General features: G+C 47.8%; 1 pseudogene; it reads right to left on the minus strand.

Moving 5' to 3' along the window:
- Nucleotides 1-7,014: 7,014 nt before the first annotated feature.
- On the minus strand, nt 7,015-7,694 carry LOC144757172 (18S ribosomal RNA; annotated as a pseudogene).
- Nucleotides 7,695-20,908: the final 13,214 nt, after the last annotated feature.

Consider the following 20,908-nt stretch of genomic DNA (forward strand, 5'->3'; position numbering starts at 1 on the left):
ACTGGGATCTTTTCACACTATTCGTCGAGTGAGTTCTCTTCGTCTTTTCTAGCCAAGTGTACAAAGGATCATATAAAATCTCAGAACATCAAGTTTATATTAGTGCGAAGGAACACCACGAGGTGTTCGTAAGTTCCGATTGATACCAGCGCCATTTTGGGCGGGGCCGGCTCAGTCCGGAAGCAGCATCAGGGGGAAATGTTTCCATTACTGGCAGTTTGGACCAGAGTCCTTTTCGGCAGTTCTAGAATTCACGCTAACAGAAGGTGTGGCAATGTCATGTTTGTTTCGTTGGCGATCGAGGCAGCCGTTCCTTACCGGAAACCTGCAAAGGCCGAAGGTTCCGCCGAGGACCTTTGTATGATCTTCAAGGCTGCGGAGATGCTGTCGGAGATGGGGGCTCGTGCTCCATGGGACAAATGTTCGAGTTGTATGGCTGGCCAAAGTTACTCTAGTGGCCGGGGCCCGCCTTCCAGCGGATCCAGACGCCATTTTGAGGCCCTACAGGGGCCACTCTCGTCGAGTTTGCAAGAATGGAAGAGACCCTTCGGAGTGAAAGGAAGAGGTCCCTGTTTTGTGAGAGCGGGACGTTCAGCTGGGGTGCAGCTGTGATGCCCCCACCTGGGGGCGAGGGAGACTCGTTCACGTCGTCTCCTTCTCCCGGTGCACTCCATGCCGCTGCTTTTCATCGCCCCGCATGAAGGCCTCTCCACATCCGGTGTTCCCCAAGTGCCACCATTGTACGTTCGGTGCTGCGCAAATACTGGGGTGCCACCATTGTACGTTCGGTGCTGCGCAAGTACTGGGGTGCCACCATGGTGTGTCCGGTGCTGTGGAAGTATGGGCACCATCGCCTGACTGGGGGTGTTCGGCGTCGGGCTGGGGGCTGGGAAACCTCCTACCGGTGGAGGTGGGAGAGGCTCGTCCGCGTCGCCTCTCCCTCCCAGCCCAACTTGGACAGATTGTTGTGGAGGTACGTGCAGGACATCCCGCCGTCCAGGACTGCTGCGGCTGTGACGGAAGAGAAAAGGAAGAGGTGCCTCGTTCTCCTCTGGACATGTGGCGGGACTACCTTAGTCTTTCCAGGCCCGTTGCGGCCGGCCAAGGAGACATGTGGCGGGACTACCTGCAAATGCCCAGGCTGCGGGCTCCTGCCTCTCCTCCGGCTCCCCCATACGTTAAGATTTCCTGACCAAGAGTTGGCGGCGGGGCTCGCCTTATATGGGTTGCCGTTGGTTGGGCGTAGCCGTAACCCTGCCCTACTTTGGAAGGTTCCAGAAGGGGGGGGGCGAATGTTCTGTTTGACTTTCATTTTCTACAGTTTATCGTTATTATTCCTTGTTTGTTGTGTTAAATTAAAAGTTCAAGTTTATTAATGGTCTACGGATGTTGCTTTACCATTTCTTTCTTTTCAGGTTGTTTTTATGCTAGGTTTCTGCTAACAGAGGTTGAGTAACACGGAAACACGTGTAGGGGGATGACGCAGATTCGCACATTACATACACACAAACTCAGACGGGGGACAGTACAAGTACGACATACAAAGACCCAAGACAAATATAAAAACAGTTATTGGTCATAATTATCTCTTTCCGTCTGTGAATTTTAAACGAGGCTGGGTTCCCGTCTTGACATTGCCCGACCTAGGAGAACTTGATCGTGCCGCTGAGATTTTCCTGGCGAAATCTGTGCCATCGGGCATAATCAAACGTGGTGGTTCTGTCTGGTCTGTCTATGTAAGTCGGGTTCTTCTCTGTCTCGCGCCTTTTCTCGTACTGTCGGTCTGTCGTTCTTGTCGGCCCTTTGCCTTTACTCACGCTCAGTAGAGTCGGGCATTGGGCTTTCCAGTGTCCGACATACCTACAAAAAGCGCATTGGTCTGACCCTAAGTCTGGTCGTCCTTTGCGTAGTGTCGGGGGATAAGTTGTGGGTAGCGGTGTCCTGGGGTTGTCCTGTCGGTATATTTCCCTACTTGGTTTATCCTCGTCTTTTCTCTGTCGTTTCGTAGCCTCTCTGCGCCACATACCGAGACTGTCGAGCATAATTGGCGTCGTCTTATTATTTCGAAGGGCTATTTCTAACGTTTCTATTTTATCAAGGTCAAAGGATCCTGCCAGTGGCCACTGTTTGTCTTGGCTATCTTCGGTATACCTGTGCCATAATTTATTATAAGCTATGGTGACTAACCCATAGTTTATGAACATGTCCTTATTAGGGGTGCCTTCCAGTGGAGCTATATGGTCCACCTCTAACACCCGGTCCGGGCAAAACAGGCTATTTATCAATGGGGAGAAGACAGACATGACGGCTCGTAACGAGGGACTAAAAAGTCAGCACTGCCTATCTTATCACTAGGTGCAAAGACTAGACAGAATATTTCTATTCTACGTTGTTTGCAGGTAGTGAATACCTCATGGATCCAAAAAACCAAAAGACCAACAAAATAACAATGGGGAGAATGAGTAGGTCCGCAAAGATCTGCGTCACCTACCCTTTTCACTATCTGCAAAAAGGGTGGTCTCTTCCCTACTTGCAGACAGGGAATCTCCAGGAAACAATAGTTTGCGAACAACAGTTCAGTTTCAAGCAATTATTGAGTGGGGGAGAAAAAGAACAAGCACGGCTGCTACCCTACTTATCCTCCACTGCTTGCAAAGGGAGAGGGAGCCTGTTGTTTCTCCGTTTGCAGACAGTGAATCTCTAAATAAAAATAAACAAGGCAATACTAGTATTTTTGAACAATCAAGCAATCAAAACAAATTCTTTCGCAACTTGTCGTGGCAACACGACCTTACCCGGACCATGTGGACAGTTTCTTGTCTTCCGAATCCAGCGCCCGATCGTCCTCTTTTTCTCGTATTTCTCACGGCACTCCTGATGGTTCCCAGTCAGGACCGTAGATCACTCGAGAGAGGTCTGTTCGGAACTAGTGAAGTTCGGATGATCGGCTGCCAGACGAGGGTCTATTGGGCAAGAGCTCTCCCGATCGTTGCAGTCGTTCACTCTGTCGTCGGGACCTCTCCCACTGGATCCACGAGTCGCTGATGGGCCCCACGCTTGGGACGCCAATTGTAAAAAGTTCATTCGGGTCGGGGACAATCGATATTTGCCCGGCGGTATTGCCTCTGTGACCCCCTAGTTATTTAAATCAATGAAGAGGCAGGCGCTGGAGACTGGAAAACAGGAAACAAGGTTTTTTTATTCTCTCCGGAGGAGAACACAACGAAACGGACAGAAGGTATCGTTCTGAGGTGCTCTAACTTACGTTTGAGGCCTGGCCCCTTATATACAGTGTTTATGGTTTTTATTACAGTTTACATACATGTGACAAAGCTTTGATATACGGAAGACATACCCGGAATCCCCCCTTTGGGGCCCGTTCCCACACACATTTACAGTTGAAATCCCCACCCTAGTCATAACAGGTGATGAGTATCACGCAGCTGGATATTCCGCCGATTCACGGAATGTGGGGGGTTTGATCGGATCTCATGGAGTGGGGGGCTTTGATCAACCCGGGGATCCTTTGATGGGGGAGGCTTCCTATTGTACGGGGAGGGGCAAGGAATGGTATCGGTAGAGCTGGGTGTCGGCCTGGGAACGGGGAAGACAAAACGGGCACACAGGGAAAAAGGGGGTTTGCATCTAAGGGCCGGAGATCATGAAAGGAAAGCAGGGAGGCGTCGCGCTGGGAACAGGATGAGAGCCTGGGGCAGAGCAGCGCCGAAGAGGGGTTTATGACTCAAGGCAGGTGCAAGCAGGGGGTGGTCAGCGTGCGGGCTTAGCGAAGGCAAAGGGCTATGTCAGGGGCCAGCGGCATGCAAAAGGGTTTGTTCTGATCGGGGCATCTTAAAATGGCGGGCGCGCACGACAAAAGTGTGGCATCGGGGAACAGGCAAGATGGCGCAGATAATGTTCACCAAAACGCACTAATTTTCCACAGCGCATCTTCGGAGACAACACATCCATGTCTACCCGTATCTAGACGACTGGCTGGTACAAGCAAAGTCAGCCCAGCAGTGTGCCGACCACATGTCACGCACAATCCACCTCCTGCACAGTCTAGGATTTTCGCTCAATTACCAAAAGTCCTACCTTCAGCCCGCACATGTACAACAGTACCTAGGCGCGGAAATAAACACGCTCGCTGCCACGGCGCAGCCAAACTCAGCGAGGGTCAACAGCATGCACTTGTTGATTCGTAAATTCAAGCCACAACACTCACTCCCAGCGCAGATGTTCATGCAACTAATAGGCATGATGACCTCTTCCATCTTTATAGTCCCGCACGCGAGGCTACACATGCGTCCGCTTCAGGAATGCTTGGCACGCCAGTGGAACCAGGCTCAAGGACAGCTGAAAGACCTAGTGTTGGTGACCGGTCGTGCATACAACTCTCTGCATTGGTGGAACACACAAAACCTTTGCAGGGGACGACCGTTCCTAGAGCCTGTACCACAGATAGTGCTGACAACGGACGCATCTCTCCAGGGCTGGGGAGCGCATGTCCTCCATTATTCAGTGCAGGGACTATGGTCACCGCAACAGCAGAAAATGCACATCAACCTACTGGAACTGATGGCGATCTTCATGGCAATGAAGGCATTCAAGTTGCATCGCTGCAACAAAGTCGTGCTGATCCAGACGGACAACATGACTGCGATGTATTACATCCAGAAGCAGGGGGGGACATACTCTCCACAATTGTGACACCTAGCACAGTACATGTGGAAGTGGGCCATTCAGAGAAACATGTTTCTCATGGCGGAACACCTCCCAGGCAGGGACAACCAGATAGCGGACCTGCTCAGCAGACATAGCCATTAGATGCACGAGTGGGAGATACATCCCTCAGTGCTCCAACCATATTTCCAGCAGTGGGGTCATCCAGAGATCGACCTATTCGCCACTCACGAAAACGCAAAATGCTGCACCTTCGCCGCCAGGTTCCCACACCCGCAGTCTCAGGGCAATGCGATATGGATGAACTGGTCGAACAGATTTGCGTGCGCCTTTCCTCCAGCACCACTCATACCGCTGGTGGCACACAAACTGAGGCAACACTCCATGACGCTCATCCTGGTTGCTCCAATGTGGGCACGGCAGGCGTGGTACACCACGTTCCTAGAACTTTCCGTAGTTCCACACCAACGCCTGAGACTCACTCCCAGTCTCCTCACGGAGAGCCATGGAGACATTCAGAACCCAGATCCGCAGCAGTTGAGCCTTGCAATATGGCTCCTGAGGTCATAGAGTTTGGCTACCTGAACCTGCCTCCTGACTGCATGGACATCATAAAGGAGGCTAGGCGACCTACCACAAGGGCCTGCTACGCGGCAAAATGGAAGCGTTTTGTTATCTATTGCTCCAATAATAACATAAACCCGCTTGATGCTTCCACACAAAACATCATCGGTTACTTGCTGCACCTATACAAGTGTAATTTAGCGTATAGTTCCATCAGGATACATTTAGCTGCAATGGCGGCTTATCTTCAAAACAGACAGCACCTATCCCTTTTCAGGGTGCCAGTCATTAAAGCTTTTATGGAGGGACTGAAAAGGGTCATTCCTCCAAGACACCCGCCTTCGCCTGTCTGGAACCTCAACATAGTCCTCACCAGGCTCATGGGCCCACCATTTGAACCTCTTCACTCTTGAGAGATACAATTTCTCACATGGAAGGTGGCTTTTCTGGTGGCAATTACGTCGCTACGACGAGTAAGCGAGCTGCAAGCCCGTACTATTCAGGAGCCTTTCATTCAGATTCATGCTAATAGGGTTGTGCTGCGCACCAACCCTAAATTTGTGCCCAAGGTAGTGTCACAGTTCCACAATAACCGAACTATTGAACTACCTGTATTCTTCCCAAATCCTGATTCAGTAGCTGACAGAGCACTACACACACTAGATGTTAAACGAGCTCTCCTGTATTACATCAACAGGACTAAAGATTTCAGGAAAACTAAACAACTGTTCGTTGCCTTCTCTCCACAACACAAGGGCAACCCAATCTCTAAATCAGGTATAGCCAGATGGATTGTTAAGTGCATCCAAATCTGTTATCTAAAGGCTAAACGCACGTTAACAATTCCCCCAAGAGCGCATTCCACACGCAAGTTGGGGGCATCCATGGCTTTCCTAGGTAACATTCCTCTAGAGGACATATGTAGAGCAGCCACATGGACCACCATACACACATTCACCAAACACTACTGCGTGGATGTGCACTCAAAACAGCAAGCTGCTGTAGGTCAGGCTGTTCTCAGAACTCTCTTTCAGACTGCTGCAGCTGGCACAGGCAACCGCCGCTAAGGAGGGTACTACTATTTATTCTATGCATATATATAAATTCAGCAGCCCACATGCCTCGAACGGAATATGCTACTTACCAGTATGCATCTGTTCTTGGCATGTAGGGCTGCTGACATTTATATCACCCGCCCTCCTCCCCGGTGCCTGTCGCAGCTGTAGCACTCAGAATTAATTCACTTTTTCTCATGCATGGTCATCACTTACTATATCACACTCCATCTCTGCCACAATGGCGAAAAACAATCTGAGCATGGAGGGGATGCCCATGCGCACTGTAGTCCAGGGGAGGAGCCACCTATCTCGTGATACTTCGAAGACTCTTCCAGGACAACAATGTGCAATCATCTGGACCCAACACTAGGCGGCGATCTATGCATAGATATAAATGTCAGCAGCCCTACATGCCAAGAACAGATGCATACTGGTAAGTAGCATATTCCTCTGTCTCAAAGAGGGACAGGGGACAGGGGCCGCCCCCCATCCCCAGTGCCTCACACGTCGGTCAGGCCCTCCTCGGGGGGAAGAGGGGACCTCCAAAGTCCCGGTCCTCACCCCAGCACCCCATGCGGCCGCAGACCGCTCCGCCGGCCGCGAGTGCACCAGGGCAGGGCCCTGTGCCTAGGGTGCATGCTTGCAGGAGGCGGCCGAGGGCTTCGGGCTGTCGCTGTCAGTCGCTCTGGCCGCTCCGCCGTTAATGATCCTTCTGCAGGTTCACCTACGGAAACCTTGTTACGACTTTTACTTCCTCTAGATAGTCAAGTTTGATCGTCTTCTCGGCGATCCGCCTGGGCCGTTGCCGACCCCGTCGGGGCCGATCCGAGGACCTCACTAAACCATCCAATCGGTAGTAGCGACGGGCGATGTGTACAAAGGACAGTGACTTAACGCAAGCTTATGACCCGCACTTACTGGGAATTCCTCGTTCATGGGAAATAATTGCAATCCCTATCACGAACGGGGTTCAGCGGGTTACCCGCACCTGTCGGCGAAGGGTAGACACACGCTGATCCGTTCAGTGTAGCACTCGTGCAGTCCCGGACATCTAAGGGCAACACAGACCTGATATTGCTCGATCTCATGTGACTGAATGCCACTTGTCCCTCTAAGAAGTTGGACCCCGACCGCTGGGGGTCGCGTAACTAGTTAGCATGGAGGAGTATCGTTTGTTATCGGAATTAACCAGACAAATCGCTCCACCAACTAAGAACGGCCATGCACCACCACCCACAGAATCGAGAAAGAGCTATCAATCTTTCAATCCTTTCCGTGTCCGGGCTGGGTGAGGTTTCCCGTGTTGAGTCAAATTAAGCCGCAGGTACCACTCCTGGTTGTGCCCTTCCGTCAATTCCTTTAAGTTTCAGCTTTGCAACTGTTGGACCTGGCCCTCTTTTTAAGGCTAACCCCTAAACTTTGCAAGACATTTACCTTTTTCTCCAACCTATTTGGGTTCCTTTGCTACATATCAGACACCCCTATGGTCGGCCCTTGGGCAGGGTGCATTGTCAGCTGAAGGTAGGTCATACCCCGATATGCGTGGCATGACCTAGTAATGAATTACAGCCATCTTCGTTTTATTATTGTAAGGATAATGTTGTGGGTGACAAATAAAATGCTGGAAACAAATCTTTAGGTGGTTGCTGAGTTTATTCTTGGTACAACGAGCCACTCCACCATCCACTGGCACAGGGAAACACCAACTGACACATTACAGAATTAGAACCCAACTAGACCCATGACAACATGGACATTCTATAAGGGAAAAGTAATAAGCATTTGTAAATACAACATTGTCTCTTTTTTCCCAAAGAAAAGCTTGAGTAAGTATAAAAGGAAAGCAGGTAAAAAGCAAGATAAACAAGAAAGAAAGAAAAGAGAAAAATCAAATAAAACAAAGATCCACAAGAAGAGAAATTGAAAATCTAACGTAGCTTCCATGGATGCCGGGTCACACGAGTAGATTTTCTCACAAAAGAAGGAGACCCATGTTGAGATCCACTACCCATGGGACTCTCTGCAGGTACACCACTCAAGATGGAACGATTGGAACATGACACATTGTCAACACTCTCTTTCACTTTGATAACCTTTCCAGCATTCCACCAATGCCCACCTTCCACCATGACAGCATTACCACACACTTTTTCAACACAAACATGTTCTCCAAAAGTGTCACAACCCTTCCTGACAGTCCTATAATTTTTGACACGCACCATATCACCAGGTGATACATGCACTGTTTTGGTTGATTTTTTTTCGTTGTATCTGATGGCCATTTTGCCCTGGGCAACCTTGACACGTGTTTGTAAATCATCAGAGTTGTCAGAATGACATGAAACCTTATGAGCAACTGTTCTTAATAGCCACGCAGGATAAAGAGTTGAAGTCGGTAATCTTCCCCTGAGGGCAACAAATGGTGTAATTTTTGTGATGGAATGTGGAGTTGTGCGATAAAATCAAATCATAGATCTCACAGCATTTTGCACATCAAAATTGTTATTTTTAGCCCACTTTATGCACTCCACCACCACACGATTCATTCTCTCGATTAGACCGTTTATTTGAGGATGTCCCACTGAACTCCTCATGTGCTACACTCCTGATTCCGACAAAAAGACACGCATTTCTGCATTGACAAACTGAACACCATTGTCTGAAACTAACATTTCAGGAAACCCTTCCCTCATGAAAATTTCCCTTAGGACTAGAATAGCACAGTTGGCAGTGGGACTGGCACAAAATTTTACCTCAGGCCACTTGCTATGGAAGTCCATTAGCACAAAAGCAAATCTTAAATGATTGGGAAGAAAATTAAATGGACCCACCAGATCAACTCCCACTTTCAGCCAGGGTTTAGAGGGAAAAGGTATAGGCTGCAAAGGAGGAGAAACAACCATCAAACCTTTCTCAGCAGTAGCACAAACACAACACTCCTTGACTCTTTCATCAGCATTGCTATCCATAGACGGCCACCAATAGTGTAATCTCAAACGCCATTTTAGGTCGAGCCTGGAATTCCCATCCGAAGGATGCGTCCAGGTGGAGACTTATAGCTAGCTGACTCGGGGGAATGAAGGACAAGAAACTGCCACGCGCTTCTCTTCGGCTGGATTACACTGCGTGCATGCGCACCCACACTCACGCATGCGCACATCACAGCCACACGCATACACAGCCACACGCATACACAGGCACACACACACCCCCCCCCGTCGCCGCCGCACCTACACACACACTAGCGCACCTACACGCACACACAGAGACCCCCCCACACACACACCAGCGCACCTACACACACGCACGCACACATACAAAGACTCCCCTCCCCCCGCCGCCGCCATCGCACACATACACACACACACACACACACAAGCGCACTCCCCTCCCCCCTAGAACTAAGCCCCACTTACCGCCATTCGGGACTTCGGTAGCCGGGGCTCTCCCTCGGGCATGGGAGCCCCGCTCTCAGGTACTCCGTGGGAACATGCGCGGGACTTCAGAAGACGGAAGTCCCGCCCAAAGGAAGTGGCTCCATGTCTCCTCCGTGTTTGCCTGTCTTCCTGCCTCGGCGGCCGCCAATGACAGCGTGGCCCCGAGCAGGGAGGCGGGCACAGCGTCTCCCGTCCACAGTACAGCGAGGTAGGCTCTCACTTAGAGAAATCAATTGTTTGAATTGCATTGGGGGGATCTGTTTGTAATTACTGCAGCTTGCGTTTTACGCAATACGCACATACGTATTACGCACATCATTTAAATTCATAGGAGACCAAAAAGCTATTTGTAATTTTAAATGCCTCATCCACATATTCCGATGCTGTGAATCAGGATTAGTGGATTTTTGTGTCACAATGTGGAAAATCATCAGTTTTGGTGGATTTTCTTTTACTGTAATTTTATGATAGGGGAAGAGTTGTGCTGCTCTGCGAGAACAGCTAGCAGGAGGGTCATGTTAAATGTATTGAACACCCACAAATAGTCACTTCCCCACCACGCAAATCACATGAAATGACTCTAGAGGAAAGTGCCTTTCCATGGAGGGGCAGGGAAGTGAACTCTTCCTTATTCCATGGACGCTGTGTAGGAGAAGGAATTCCATGTAGAAAAGGTGACACAAAACAAGCAAACACATGTTTTGGCCACTTATATTCTTACAAATTGTACATTATGTAACAGATCCCCGGGATTATGCATGAAGAAAAAGGAGTGTGTATGGAAATCTACCACCTGCATAGACTACCATGTATACTGAATGGTCTCTTTGCTAATACCTTCAAAATGAAGACATTTGTGCCAGTCGTTAATACACTTTGGCGACGGTCAGGGGTGCAGCAATCATCAGTCTAGCAGGTGTGGTTTCACTGGTGTCCATTCAAATAATGTGCAATGGAATGCGAGAAAAACACCAAGAACCACACAAGTTTTAAATACCTTTGCACTTTGAAAATAAAATCTAATTAGAAACAGATAAAAGGAAAATACCTTTTATTGCCGTTTTATTGATAAAAAAGCATTCACCCCCATCCTGGGATGAAAGAGGAGACAACAGGAACCGAAAATAAGAGAGAGAGAGCGACAAAGGGAAACTAGAGACAGGGAGAGTGGCGGAGAGATGAACAGAGGAAGGGTGAGGAAAGATTGAGTGGCGAGAGGGGTTGAATGATAGATTGGTATCACAATTGTTATATGGGGCCTCCTCCTGGCATAACTTGTGGATTCACCTCACAGAGGCTGCTCACTTCCACCTAGCCTTTCAGCCTCTGCTTAGATGTATTTGTATAGTGTATACAAGCGCACAGGCTACCCACAGACAATGGAAGCTTGTATTACAATCACAGCTTCCTTTCCAAATTTGCGAAAACCGATAATCACCCGACTCCAGGTTGACTTCAACACACTTTTTTTTAGCAGTGGGTTCCCCATCCTGCGTGAACTCAGGCGAGGTATGCGCTGTTGTGCTCAACGCCGCAGGAGGAGTACAAGCCTGACACTTTTAATTAAGTATTAATTATCATGTTCTCAAAAAAATATCTTAAAAAAACTAAAACACTATTGCAAAGTTTGCACAATATATTTGTGATGCTTCCAATTACCTCGTTTGGAAATCGCATGTACATATCAAATTTATTTCTATCTATCATTAAAATTTGATACTTTTGTACAAGCCATATTTTATATGTTCCTTTTTATACAAACAAAACTTAACTACTGCAAAAATAAAAAGACATTGCCATTTACAATACTAAAAGCTCAAACTTACCTAATGCGAGACCTATTGCATTGCAAATGCTTGTTGTCATAGTGAGCCCAAGATGGCCATCATGTGCCCTATCAATCAATTTCACTCGTAATTTCACAGGAGGTATGCATCTCTCATCCCTCATGACAACTCCATCCTCAATAGAAAGCTCTTCAGAGACCTTCCAAAAAGGTTGTATATTAAAAGGTACATTTTTTTCCTTTGGCCATCCAGCAACGATAGTCTTTAACTTTCAAAAGAGATACGTCAGTGTTCATAGCATCTAACCATTCATTTTCACTACAACCCATATTGTCAACAACATCCAAAGAAGCAATAAAGCAATCCTCTCTATCCTCTTCCAAATCCAGATTTTCTTTATCTTGTAAAGGTAGTCTAGTGAGCATGCCTGCTGTAAAGTTATCTTTGCCAGGTATATGTTTAACAACAAAATGGTATTGTAACAATTTGGTTGTAAGGCGAGCTATGCGAGGTGTGGCGTACTTAACTCGATCTCCAGATAAAATGTAGACCAAAGGCTTGTGGTCAGTTTGTATTACAAACTTCCTTCCCCAGATATAGGTCCGAAACTTTTCACAAGCCCAATAGCATGCTAACAGCTCCTTTCGATCACCGAGTAATTCACTTCGGGATCCCTTAACACTCTTGAGACATAACTAATAGTGACATCTTTCCCATCAGATCTTTGGGTGAGCACCGCCCCTAATCCATAATTGCTCGTGTCAACCGTAATGGTACAACTGACACTGGGATCATAAGGTTTCAAAGTTTTAGCATAGACCATCTCAGCTTTAACCATGTCAAAAGTTTGTTGACAGACCTCATCCCAAACAAAAGCAATACTAGATCTGAGCATATTCGAAAGAGCTTTCATTTTACTCGCGTAATCTGGGATAAAACGTGAATAAAATTCACATAAACCCAAAAATGAACAAAGTTCATCTTTATTTTTGGTTATTGGACAATCAACCACAGCCTTAATCAATCCAGGTCTAGGAGAAACCCCCGCACCTGAAACTAAATGTCCTAAAAACTCAACTCCCCTTTTCCAAAATTCAAATTTGTTCTTCTTAACAACAATGCCTTTTTCTTCAAACTTCATAAGAACAGACTTGAGAGTGTGATCATGTTGTTCCAAAAATTTATCAAAAATCAACACATCACATCGCCTTGGAAAATTACAACTCCCTTGACATTCTTGAGCACACTCTGCATGACTCTTTGGAATACCGAGGCCGCCGAAGCGAGCCCAAACGGCATTCTACAGAATTGAAATGTCCCAAAGGGAGAATTGAAGGCGGTGTAATGCCTAGACTTAGCCTCCAATACGATTTGGTGGTAAGCAGAGTCTAAATTGATCTTTGAAAACCACTGTGCATCTCTCAACTCGTCTAATAAATCACCAATTTTTGGAAGAGGGTGGGCATCTACCCAAATCTCCTTGTTAAGACTCCTGAGATCACAACAAAGACGAATCTCTCCATTCCTCTTCCGCGCGACCACCAAGGGACTAAGCCACAGACTAGACTCAATTGACTCAATTATGCCATTCTTCTCCAGCCTCTCAAGTTCAGCTTTAAGATCCGCCCTTAAACTAAAAGGAACAGAGCTGACCTTGTGTTTCACAGGCACTGCATTACTCTTAACCTTGATCCTATGCTTAAAACAAACCTGCAATTTCTCCAAGAGAATCGGAGAAAACCCTGGGAATTTCTTTCTCAAGACACATGGAATCCGGCATATCCTGTACCACAAGTACCTGTACTTTAGCACCAGGCTTCAACGTCATGCCAAACAGGCCCTGATGGTACCTACCTAATATGTTCAATCCACGTACAGCTACATATATCTTCCCATGTTTCTTCCTTTATTTAAATTCTAAAACATCTTCAATGTAGCCCTCCAAATCTATCTTGCGACCCTCATAAGAGACAGGTGCCCTATCTGGGGGAAACAGTTTCCTATCTGCCCAAGATTGCTTGAATAACTCAAAAGTAATCATTGTTATTCTAGCTCCAGAATCCACAAGAAGCTTCAGACAAACATCACCAACCAGAATATCCACATAAGGATCTACAGATTCAGAAGGATCCCCAGTCACCACCCCATCATCCGTAACAGTGACATTCATATCATTAAACTCTTTCACCATATCCTTTTCTGAGACATAATCTTCAGACACCACACAACTAACCTTTTCATTTCTATTCAAACTGGCTTGGCAAACTTTAGCCAAGTGACCAAACCTTCCACACTTATAGCACTTTGCATTTCTCCCCAGACAAAAACTGTTTTCCTTGGAGTGTGGAGGATAACCGCACCTGTAACACATATTCTTTTTGAAAGATCCTTTTTCATTGAGCTTTTCTTTCCTAGAATAACTAGTCTTGGGCACCTGAGAAACAACAGCATTCACTCTTTCTTTGTGTACATCCGACTTGCTTAGTTCTTTTATAGAAGTTTGAGCTAATTCAAGACTTGTAGACACTTTTATAACCTCTTCTAAAGTGGGGTTACCCATGGTCAGTAGTTTTTAGGTTGAGCGTCAGCGAAAGACCTATTGTTAGCCGTATTTGGGAATGTAGACACGAGAGGGGCACGAGCGCAGATTAGACCTCGTGGGCGCGTACGGCGCCGTGCCCCTCTCGTGCCTCATATTCCCATGCGCAAACACACTCACACAGCCACACTAACGCATGCGCACATATGCAGCCACACGCATACACAGACACACACACACTGCATACACACACGCAGACCCACGCGCACACAGAGAGACACACCCACAGACACATTCGGACACACACAGACACACGCGCGTACACCCCCCCACCCCCACTCATCGGGCTCTTTCGGCGTGTTCCCTGTCTCCTCCACAGCGCTGGTCTTCACCCGGGCCCCAGTTCCGTGTCTCCTCCGCAGCGCTGGTCTTCACCCGGGCCCCAGTTCCGTGTCTCCTCCGCAGCGCTGGTCTTCACCCGGGCCCCCTCCCGGGACCCGGGACTTCAGATGCCGCATTCAGCTTTGGCGCCGGGGCTCGGAGCATGCATGCGCGGGCAGCCCCCGCCCTCTCACTCAGCCCGGGCAGCTTTCTGTTTTTACTGTAGTCTGTGGCCATGTGAATAGAACACGGACATTAACCTCGTTCACCTACATAATCCTTCCATTCCAGATCTGAGTGCAACTGCAGCTTGCAGTGATGTAGACGCCCACATGTGGTTTAAGACAGAAAAAGACCTTTAAAAAAATGCACCGCAATATAGGTTTTAGGTTACCATTATTTTCTGTAGAATAGTTATGCCGCAGACCATGGACTCCATAGCTTGTGAAATCTCTCAGTTGAGCAGTGGGAATTCTACAGTGACGGATGTCTCCGGGAATGTATGTGTACGGAGGTAATTTAGTGGGAGGAAAAGAGTCTGCATTATGTGGCACATTCTGGTAGTGCATACAGCGAGGGTTGGAACGCTCAAATAATCAGCCACTGGTACTTACTATGAGCTGCATTACATACATTCTTCTTAAATTTTGCCTACGGACACCTTTTAGCTGCCTGTTGACGTAGGACTATTGCGGTCAGGCCATTTCTTACCATTGCTTGTCTCTCTTGTTCTCACTATCTCTTTCTCCATGCTTCTCGTTCTATCTCCCTCTCTCATACTCGTACCCATTTCTCTCTTTCTCTTTCCCTCTCACTCACTCTCTTTCTTTTACTCTCTTCCGCGCTATTTTTCTCTTTACTTCTCGCTTTATCCCTCTCTTTCACCCTTCTTCTCTCTCTTTCTCATTCTATCTTTCTCCACATTTCTGGCACATTCCAATGGTCGCAGACTATGGAAAGGGATATCCTGCTGCACCGGCCTCTTCCTTCACAATATAATTTTTTTTTAAACTTCCAACACGAAGTCACTCCGGGCCGCGTCCACAGCGGAGCTTCCTGTTCTCACACTCGCGCAGAGCAGAGGCACTTGAACTCCTAAAAACCGTGGCCTTCTATTGTCTGTCGTCTCTCGGGGTGTCTGACTTCCGCAGCTCCAGGTTGTCCTAGTCTCTTAGGGTGTCTTACTCTACCGTAGCTCCAGACTGTCCTCGTCTCTCAGGTGTCTGACTTCTGTAGCCCAAGGCTGTCCTCGTCTCTCAGGGTGTCTGTCTTCCGTAGCTCCAGGCTGTCCTCGTCTCTTGGGGTGTCCGACTGTTCCGTGGCTCCAGACTGTCCTCTTCTCTCAGGTGTCTGACTTCTGTAGCTCAAGGCTGTCCTCGTCCCTCGGGGTGTCTGACTTCCAAAGCTCATGGCTGTCCTCGTCCCTTGGGGTGTCTGACTTCCAAAGCTCATGGCTGTCCTCGTCCCTCGGGGGGTCTAACTTCCGTAGCTCCAGGGTGTCCTCGTCCCTCAAGGTGTCTGACTTCTGAAGCTCTAGACTGTCCTCGTCCCTTGGGGTGTGTGACTGCTGTAGCTTTAGGCTGTCTTCGTCTCTCAGGGTGTCTGACTTCCGTAACTCCAGGCTGTCCTTGGTTCTCAGGGTGTCTGACTTCCGTAGCTCCAGGCTGTCCTCATCCCTCGGGGTGTCTGGCTTCTGTAGCTCCTGGCTGTTTTCATCTCTAGGGGTGTCTGACTTCCGTAGCAGGCTGTCCTTGTCTCTCGGGGTGTCTGACATCCGTAGCTCTTCGCCCATTAAAAGTATTGTACAAATACTGAGAAGTGCTGGTTCTCTCCCATTAAAAATATTCCACTAGTATTGAAAAACTTGGGTACTTGCGTTGTACCAGTACTTTGAAGTGCTGCCACTCTCCCATTAAAAGTGTTATTCCAGTACTAAGAACCGCTAGTACACATATTGCACTGGTACTGAGAAGTGCTGATACATGTATTGCACCAGTAACTGGAAGGTTTAGAACCATCCCATTAAAAGCATTGCACTCGTGCTGTTGTACTCTCCCAGAAGTGTTGCACCCCTGCTGAGAAGCGCTGGTACTCTCCCATTCAAAATGTTTCACCCCTGCTGAGAAGCGCTGGTTCTCTCCCATTAAAATGTAAGTATTCATTATTAACAAAAAAAAACATTGTTATTTGTAATATCAATACATCTAACTCACGTAAATACAACACATATTGCATTACAAATACTATAGGTGTCACATTTGCGAAAGTTAGAACTATTGGTATTGTAAATGACAAAGCTATTAATTTTGCTATTTTCCAAACCAACACATTAATAAAAAGTCATTTACAATACCAATAGCTCAAACTTTCCTAATGCGAGACCTATTGCATTGCAAATGCTTGTTGTTGTATGTGTTTGTCACTACAGTGTGCGATGAATTGATCTCTCACTAATTGGTCTCTAAATTCACCAAACTGACACTCCGCACACAATTTGCGTAAAGCACTTAAATACGAATCAACATCTTCACTCTGGAGTTGTTCCCTCTTAAAAAATGTGTGCCTTAATACAACTAAACTTGGTTGCACATCAAATTTGATAACAAGTTTCTTAATCGTTTCTCGGTATTCATCAAGTATTTCGCCCACACCAAGAACCAAATCAGGTAAATGCTTATACACTTCCCTCCCCTCAAATCCCAAGCAATTCAACAGTAAAAATTTCTTCCTTTCTGCCCTGTATCTCGAAGCACCAATAGCACCAATATAAGTTTCAAAGGCATCGAACCACTGTCTCCATTGAATCTGTGGTGTTCCTGGACTTTCCAAGAAGGGAGGTGGTTGGTTCACAGATTGCATTATGATAAATAAATATAAAATTCCAAAATTAAAATAATAAACAAACTACTCTTGAATTCTTTGAATCGAATAAAAAAAATAAACTGAAAATCGAATCCAACTGTCACTGAAGCAGAGTTATGTTGCAAAGACAAAAATAAATCCTTCCTACAATTCTAAACTTCTTCAAAGGCACACAGCGTTATGTAGAATCCGCTTGACACATCATGAAAGCAGTTCCTCACATGATCTGTGAATTGCTTAAGTTTCTCTCACGACGCGTAGAGAAAAAACAATGCGCAATCCCCCAAACGCTTGACATCAGACGTTTGCGTCTAACGCGATGACAAACATAAGCTTGTGAAGCACGCCGAAGCTTCGATGACGTGCAGTCCGTCCACCGACTCCTCCTGCACGTTCCAAAACGTCATCAGTTGAAGAAGGCACTCAGCGAGAGAAGAGCTCGTAGCCTAATGAATTGGCTTCAACCGTCGCTGCTCCTTAACACGAAAACGACACCTTTTACATGTCGCATCGAGTAGATCGAATAAACCAAGAGGTAAGCCAACTCTGCTGACTAACTTCAGACACAGCCGAATCCTTTAACAAATAACCCACCCTTCGACCTCCTCATCTTCCAAACAGAAACACTCCCGCACTGCCGTTGGGAAATAAATTTCCCTTTGAAAACCACAGCCGCTGGAGAAGATCGCATGGGTGACAGGTTAATTTTCTTTTGTAGTTTCGATGTGAAGACGTGTCTCTTTAAAATATGACGTTCAAATATCACAAATATTGTAGCAGTGGCTCGTTTCCTTTGACTATAAAACAAATATGCGGCCAGAGCCTCTCCGGGCTCAAAGAAGGAATGCCCCCGGGGCCCCACTCACCGGCTTCCTGTGGCGGGGGGAGGGGCTCCTCCTCGCAGGGGGATAGGACTCCTCTTCGGCCTTGCTCCTCTTCACTGGGGACACATAAGAGCTCCCGCTCCTCGGGGCTCGCCGCAGACTTCTCCCCTCTCTCTCCTGGGCTCTCCTTCTCCCCGGGGCTCTCCCTTCACATGGGAGCCCCGGCAGGCAGCAGCTTCCGGCTTTACTCTCTGTCCTGCCCCCGGCCTGCCTGACTTCCGGGTCGCGGCTGCGGGGGCGGGACTTCCGTCGCCAAGCTCTCTGATTGGCCGGCCGGCCAACCACTTCCGGGTCGTCGCGGGCAGTGCGGCGGCCCGGTCCAGGCACTTGTAGGCGGGGGATGAAGTTACCGAGGGGTCGGCACCCTCGAGGTAAATGCGAAAACGGGCGGCAAGGTCCCTGGCAGGGTGGGCACCTGCCAGGCGACAAAACACTAAAAAATAAGCGAGGTGGCACTCGCTTGGGGCGGACAATGCCGGGTGGGCACCGGCCTCTGCAGACAAAGCGCTCCCAGCGCTAGAGGCAATTTACAGCGCTCCCTGCGCTAAATGTAAAATACAGCGCTCTTAAGCGCTAGAAGCACAGACACAGCGCTCCCAGGTGCCCTCAGGCAGATAAAGCGCTCCCAGCGCTGGCAGACAAAATAAAGCGCTTCCAGGCACTCCAGGGGAAACACAAGCCCAGCAAAAGTTCCTCAGGGCAGGCAGGGGGGGCAAGGCTGGGCCAGGGGCCAGCTCACTGGCCCTCCAGGCAGGGAGGCAGTCCAAGTGGCGGTTCCTCCTGGCCCCAGCAGCAGCAGCCCCCTCAAGTAGGATCAGGAAAGAACAACTTCTGTGGGGACACAGCCCCATTTTTATACAGTACATTCCTTTGTCTGAAGGTGCAGGGTGGGGGCGGAACCAGTCGCAGCTGGTTCTTGAGTACTCTGTTTACCTCAACCACCCTCTCTATTCACTGGCAGGGCTTGGGTCATTAGACACACCACAGGGGGGCGGAGCCAGCATTGTGTGGGGGAAACCCAGCCCATCCAGGACACAGGTACACTCCTCCCACACATCACTCATGCTAATCTCACACTCACCACCGGGCAGACCCATCCAGACTTCCTGGAGCCTTGCATGCTAGCCAGCTCCAGCCAATCACGCTCCAGCACCCTCACTGCACACGTACAGCCATGTCTAGAAATGGCGCTTCCCTACTAGACACATACATGCTGCATACACCATCTCGCAGCATTCACTCTCACGAGTTCACACATACCAGACTCAAGCCTGTACACCCCACGCATCAGGAACTACCAGGGACACATACATTCCCCATGCATTCCTATGGGCGGGCAGGCCTAGCTCAGCACATGCACTCAGAGTGCGCACGCACTTTCCACTGGGACACAGTGAAAGTGCGCAGAATCCCAAAAATCACCATTGGCAGGTCACCATTTCAAGCAAAAAGTCTAGGGGTGAACCTGCCCTAAGGGCCAAAGTCCAACAACTTTATTTCAACTTATAATGTATGCTTCCTTCCAATGAAATTCCATGCTGCCTGCCATAGGTTTCCCACGAAATGCTCTAGCTCTGTATCAAAGCCTCTTGCTGTTGCTTTTCCTCTTTTGTAACTTGATGCCCACCAAACATGACTGCTCCTTTACCTGAGGCTTCACCCTGTCATGTATCTGGTATTTGTACCTCCTAAATTCTTCAGTTGATTATCTGTCTAAATGGCTCATGCCTTCTAACATTCTTATAAGCAGAGCTTTGCCCAAAATATCCCCTCAATACCCTTCTATTTCTGTTTTTTTATTGTTTCCAACCATTTATTCTGAATTTGTATTACAACTGTACATATGTGTTTTAGGTGTGCAGGACAATATAAACAGTACACCAGTGGACTAACCAAGACAGGCCTCCTACCCCTACTACAAGACAATCCTTCAATATGAAAAACCTTTACCCCACATAAATTGTTCTTCATCTACAGGCTCTACATTGGTTGCCTATCACACAGCGCATTCAGTTTAAAGTGATTTGCTTTATGCACGTGGACCAGAATGGGCCTTGCCCCAATACTAGAGCATCTTTGTGCATCCGTATGTACCAACGCGCACCCTTCGCTCTAGAAGTTTGCACCTTTCCATGAGGTGGCAGGTCCTTTTCTCTGCTTGGTCCTACGTTATGGAACACTCTGTCTTTGAAACTGCGTCCTTTTTGTAGCTTCGCAAGCTACTCAAGACCTGGCTGTTGTAATGGTGCTTTTTGCCAACCGGCTCCTTACTTAGCAATGGGATACCGCATTGGGGTAAGGCACACGCTCTACAAATGCACAGATTAGATTAGGCTTTAATTACAACATTAGCTCACTACTAATTTCAAATGTTCTGTTTTCTTTCCTCGTGTTCACTCCTCCTTGCTTTTCTTTAAAGAGCAGCTTAAACTACATCTAGTAGGTATGATTTCTGAAGGATGCTCTCCCTCCGATGGTTTTTGTGCAAATCTGCGACATGATACATACATCTTTCAATGTTTGTTATCAAGTGTTTCGAGTTTTTGCATCTTCCGAACGTAACTCTCTGGAAAGGCTCTGATGATTCAAATTAAACAAAAGTGTGAAATACAAAATACCCTTATATAGGGGGCAGCAAACTCTGCAGCATCCATCTTGTTAAATAGACCACCCCACACCTCTCTCTCTGTGTTAATGTATCTCTGTACGCTGT

This window comes from Lissotriton helveticus, chromosome 5_1 (assembly GCF_964261635.1).
Source record: "Lissotriton helveticus chromosome 5_1, aLisHel1.1, whole genome shotgun sequence".
Taxonomy (NCBI): Eukaryota; Metazoa; Chordata; class Amphibia; order Caudata; family Salamandridae; genus Lissotriton; species Lissotriton helveticus.